We start from the raw sequence: 6,417 nt of genomic DNA, 5'->3' as shown, positions 1-6,417 counted from the left end.
AGGGTTATAGCGTTAGTGTGAGTGATACATAACAGGGTTATAGGGTTAGTGTGAGTGACACATAACAGGGTTATAGCGTTAGTGTGAGTGATACATAACAGGGTTATAGGGTTAGTGTGAGTGACACATAACAGGGTTATAGGGTTAGTGTGAGTGATACATAACAGGGTTATAGGGTTAGTGTGAGTGATACATAACAGGGTTAGGGTCAGTGATAGATAACAGGGTTGGTGTTAGGGTGAGTGATAGATAAAACATTTACATTCACGGCATTTATCAGATGCTCTTATGCAGAGCTACTTACAAAAGTGCTTTGTCATTTACTCTTAGATACATCCTAGTACAGTACAGTAGGTTAGAGTCCAACATACCAATGAATTAGAATACTGTAGAATACAGGGATCACTGTAACTGTAACTCAAGCACTCAATAAAAGGTACTTTAGGTCAAAGCAAAGTGTACCGTGAAGTAATTGTCAGAGAAATTAAAAAATTATTAATAAAGCAATCGTGTATTCTCCTACCCCACTCACTCTGCAGAATGAGGGCTTTGCTCATCATCGCCGCCCTGGTGACACTTAGCAGTGCGACCAGTGTTTCTCTCGAAGATCTGGAGTTCCATGCCTGGAAACTGAAGTTTGGTGAGAAAATGATACTGCAACCTCTTCTTTATGCAGCGTTTCAGTTTAGGTTGCATAAGAGCAATACAGGCTGGATGTGTAAGGGCTTTTGTTAATGATCATATATTATTTTCTACAAAAAAACTGCTATACAAGGGTTTATGTGAACCATCGAGCACATACTTGTTAATACAAGGAGGCTAGTGTGTGTACATCCATCAGTCCAGGGGGGCCATGGTGTTAGTGTTTTTATGTCCTCAGATGTACAAATACATTTACAAACACATTCATAAGTTGTTTTTGTTCAGCCTGACCTCTAGTGAACAAATATTTACGGCATTTAGCAGACGCTCTTATCCAGAGCGACTTACAAAAGTGCTTTGTCATTTACTCATAGAATACATCCTAGTACAGTACAGTAGGTTAGAATTAAACATACCAATGATCTAGAATACTGTAGAATACAGGGATGAATGCTGATACCTAGAAGTGCAAAATACATAAGGTCTATCTTAAACAGTGATAAGTGCTATAAACAATAAGTGCTAGAGTTTGTTAAAAAGCATAAATAATGCCCTACAATAAGTACTAAATTAGTCAGTCAATAAGGGAGCAGGGTCCGTTGTCCTTTAAATATTCTGCAAATAGCAACCTAACAACAATTGAACAAGAATGGATTATCCTTCACTCTGACACTTTATTATAATATATAATATAATATTATATATATATATATATATATATATATATATATATATATATATATATATATATATATATATATATATCCCTATAATTGCTTGATTTGAAATCACTAAATAAAAACTATTTTTATATATAAAATATATTTATATATATATAGATATACACTTTATTGTGCATTTTATGATTCTTTATTGTATTCTGTATTTTTATTTTTTATTCTGTATTTTTATTTATTATCAGTAGACACAAATTTAATCAGGTACACATGCACATTCATTCTTACTAAATTAAAATGTGTGCATTTGTTCATCAGGTAAAACCTACGGGTCCGCGGAGGAGGAGTCTCGGCGGAAGGAGACCTGGCTGGCCAATCGCAAGCTGGTTCTGATCCACAACATGCTGGCTGACCAGGGCATCAAGAGCTACAGACTGGGCATGACCTACTTTGCAGACATGGTGAGAACCCCACACAGACTCCTCAATGGCAGTCATTTAATCCATAATTCTGCCACTGAACCCTCCCACCATGTCCCTCTAACAGGACAACCAGGAGTACAGGCAGGCTGGATTCCTTTAACAGGACCAAAGCCCACAGCGCAACTACGTTCCTCCGACAGGCAGGGGGCGCTGTGCTGCCGGACACAGTGGACTGGAGGGATAAAGGCTATGTGACTGACGTCAAGGACCAGAAGCAGTGTGGCTCCTGCTGGGCCTTCAGTGCGGTAAGGCAAGACAGGGAGCGATGAGAGAAATGGAGAGGGTGGTATGGAGAGGATGAGGTTAAAAGGTTACTGGGGTGCAAAGTGCACAGTCTGGCCATGTTTCTTTTGCTCATGTTTGTTTTTTAACAAAGATTTGCTGAGAATTACATAGTAAGAACTTCTTAGGAGCAATTTTGACAACAGGAACTGAATCCTAAATGTATTGTTACATCATAAACTGAATCCTGAATGTATTGTTACATCATAAACTGAATACTAAAGCTATTGTTACATCATAAACTGAATCCTAAATCTATTGTTACATCATAAACTGAATCCTCAATCTATCTATTGTTACATCATAAACTGAATCCTCAATCTATCTATTGTTACATCATAAACTGAATACTAATGCTATTGTTACATCATGAACTGCATCTGAAATCTATTGTTACATCATAAACTGAATACTAAATCTATTGTTGCATCATAGGTCTAAAATTTCTGAGAGCGAAATCTCTCAGAAATTATTTGAGCCATTTCAATGAAAAACCAGATATCACCCATTTCCACCTTTTGTACAACCTTTACATTAAAATAACATTAAAATGCTAAATATGGTTTATTTAGACTTTCTTCATTCATGTGGGCTTTTGAAAATAAAACTTGCAATAATGCTTTATTGTTTTTATTTTGTAGAATATGGAAGAACAATATATGTATATGTATGGTTTTTTGTTGCAAGGGCTCAATTTTGTACATGCCTTCATATGACAGTTATTTTCTTCTGATATCTCAAAATGGCTGGTAAGCAAATTTTGTAAAGGGTACCTCATTTTCGGAAGATGATATAAGTAAAATTTCAAATTTAGAATCAGAACTTTCTGCATCCCTGGTTGCTTAGCAAGGTCACAAACCAAGTAACTAGATAAACTATCTTGCTATAATGCTGGGCATTGTAACTTCATGAACTTAAAGGCTGACTGAGGTATGCAGCAATGGCCAAAATATCCCCGCTCCAGTGGTCTTGGTAATTAGCCCATGACTTGAATCAGGTCTCTTAGAACAGAGAATTCCAAGAGAATTCCAAGAGTGCTAAAATACTGCACTGCTGACGCTCTACTCCATCACAACTTGTGAAGAAAGGGACCAAACCTTTCCTCATGCTCTCTTTTTCTTTCCCGATATCTTTCCATCCTCAGACAGGAGCACTGGAGGGTCAGACCTTCAGGAAGGCGGGCAAGCTGATGTCTCTCAGCGAGCAGCAGCTGGTGGACTGCTCCGGGGATTATGGGAACATGGGCTGTGGTGGTGGTCTAATGGACCAGGCCTTTGACTACATCAAAGACAATGGTGGGATCGACACAGAGGAGTCCTACCCCTATGAGGCTGTGGTGAGCAATTTAAAAACTAGCTCAGAAAGATGATTTAAACACGCCTCTGTAATGAAGTCATAGTCCACATGTGAAAAGTCACTAAAGCTTTTTAAAGGTTTCAAAACCTAAGAGAGATGAGGTTGAATACAGTTCACAAATTCTTAAAATATTCGTATCACTTTTTCCCTACCAACCCACAAGGATTTGAAAAAGATTTGAAGAAGGGTTTGTATATGTTGATAGTTTTGGGTAGTTTGCACAGCTTCAACTAGGCAGAAGACTCTGAAGGCTTTGTGGAGGAAAACTATACAACAGCTCACAGTTTTGTTAAAAGAGAGGTACTGACACTCTATCTTAGCAATAATAATTTAACAAAAACAAAGATCTCAAGTTTTGAACCTTTTCAAAAGTAGGCACATTTAGTCAAAAGTGTCATTATTTAGCATGATACTAAAATAACTACTCAGAGAAACACACTAATGAATTTTTGTGTGGCTGTGTAATTATTTCATATGTACTTCTAAAGCATAAAACCATCTTGGTAATTTTAGATCCATAATTTATAGGGCTGAAAAATGAATACATGAAATATGACCCAGCCATTGCTAGTCTCTAGAGGAACAGTGTAGTCTGAGACGTAGAGTGTGTCTTAACTTCCACTCTGCAGGACGGGGAGTGCAGGTTTAAACCAGACTCTGTGGCTGCCACCTGCACTGGTTACGTGGACATTACCAGCGGAGACGAGGACGCTCTGAAGGAAGCCGTGGCCACTATTGGTCCTGTTTCTGTCGCCATAGACGCGGGACACTCCTCCTTCCAGCTCTATGACTCAGGTGACTCATCACCGATGATGGTCCTGCCCTGCTATGCAGATTGAGAGAAAAGGAGAAAACCTTATGATCCTCCTTTTACACCATTATAGTCAAACTTAGCTTTTCATCTTTCGTGGAGTTTTTCAGGAACTGTATATGCTTGTTTGTCCTGAGATGTTCTTCATTTTGAGAAACATTGTTCTTTACAGCACTGATAGCAGGTTTCACACAGTAAGATGCGTGAATGAATATCACTAAAGCAAAGCTGTTTCTTCAGTTTGTTACAATAACGGCTAGATGTTGTGGTTCAGTATCTGAGTCATCAGTCTGCAACCATGATGCCTTTGTTATTAATGACTTTGTAGATAACTGACTCACTAATCACTGACTGATTGATTACTGATAAATTGATCAATTGTAGGTGTGTAGAATGAACCTGAGTGTAGTAGCACTGACCTGGATCATGGAGTCCTGGTTGTTGGTTATGGCAGTGACAGTGGACAGGTAATAAAGTAATACATAAGACAGTACAAATAAATTAATCATAATTAGCATTTAAGGTTGAGAAGAATGGTGGAGAATAAAGTTAAAAACAATAGTCATTATAAAACTCACTTCAATACAAGGACCAAAATAAACCACTAGAGGGCTGTACATGTAGCACAAGCACAGATTTGATGTCCCCCGACCATGTAATGCACATCAAAAATATGATTTTATTACAACTTCTAAGAACAACATACAAATTTACTCAAATATTATTTTGTTATATTTATTAAAAAGAGGATTCCAACTCAGTAAAGTAATAAAGATTTTGATATTCTAAGTTGGACGTTTTAGTTTCTTGTAGGTTTGTTTCCAGAGGTGAGATATGCAACAAAATGTTGCTATATGTAGGCTTGATAGATATTTTCAGTCAATCTTTTCCTTTCTAACTAGATTACACAATGATGTAAGAAGCTTGCTGATACTCTCTTCATAAATGTCAGATCGCATCGAACTGCAGTGATCATAAAGTCTTGGTGAAGAATAAGACTACAGAGCATTTCTGGTCTTCATTATTTTGTCTTAGAATGTATTTTCTTCTGTTCCCTTATTAATGCCACAGCTACTACAACAGACTTACATGACAACTACTACAAAAGACAGATTTCACATTCTCCTGATTTAAGGCAGTTAAATGGTTTATGCTAAAATAAACACCCTACATGTGTTCAACTTGAAAAAAAATGCAATGAACTCAGTTAAATATCACACTGTTTTCCAGCTGGGGTATTGACTGGGGTCAGGAAGGCTATATCATGATGTCCAGGAACAAGCACAACCAGTGTGGCATCACCACGGCATCCAGCTATCCTCTGGTCTGAGGTCAGTGTTGTGACATGTTAAATGAGTACACGTTAACCTTCCGCTTAACCTCAGATCAGCTCTCCTCTCTGGATTAATCTACAGTTAGCTATATGACCCAACACAGCTATATGATCCAACACAGTAAGCTATATAACCCAACAAAGCTATACGATCCAACACAGTTAGCCATATGACCCAACACAGCTTTATGTTCCAACACAGCTATACGATCCAACACAGTTAGCTATATGACCCAACACAGCTATACAATCCAACAGTTAGCTATATGACCCAACACAGTTATATGATCCAACACTGTTAGCTATACAGTCCAGCAGTTATGATCTAGCACAGATATGATCCAGCACAGTTAGCTATATAATCTAGCAGTTAGCACTATGATCCAGCTAGATAATCAAGCACATAATCCAATACATGTCCCTACAAAATGGTGCTAGTAATGAATAACATGATTATGCAAATTAGATCATGCTAATTATACAAATAGTATTATACTAACTTGATTGTGATTATTGGCCATGTTAGAAGTGAGGTATTTCTTTCAGTGAATTTTAAATTATTATGTCAACATGTACTTTATTTTTAACTAATAGAAATCTAAATATTTGACTACAGCATCCAATATAAGGATATTTATTGCAGCTTTGTTAACATAGTATCACAGGAACTAAACTGAAAATAGCATAAATTAATACATTGTTCATATTAATGAACTTTTGTTTGTTGATTTGTTTTAGGTACCGTGTGAAGGAGAGGAAGTAATATGAAAATCATCATGGCTGATCATGTAATGAAATCTCAAGCCATACATATAATCCTCAACAACACCCTGA

At 37.2% G+C, this 6,417-nt stretch overlaps 1 pseudogene; it reads left to right on the top strand.

Annotated features, from left to right (window-relative positions):
• The first annotated feature begins 540 nt into the window (after nt 1–540).
• LOC113567713 (procathepsin L-like) lies at nt 541–5,580 on the top strand (annotated as a pseudogene).
• The last annotated feature ends 837 nt before the right edge of the window (nt 5,581–6,417 follow it).

Source organism: Electrophorus electricus, chromosome 10 (genome assembly GCF_041902795.1).
Source record: "Electrophorus electricus isolate QZ-2024a chromosome 10, ASM4190279v1, whole genome shotgun sequence".
In the NCBI taxonomy this organism is placed as follows: domain Eukaryota; kingdom Metazoa; phylum Chordata; class Actinopteri; order Gymnotiformes; family Gymnotidae; genus Electrophorus; species Electrophorus electricus.
The sequence above is the reverse complement of the archived record's forward strand: the minus strand, read 5'-3'. Positions and strand labels throughout refer to the sequence as shown.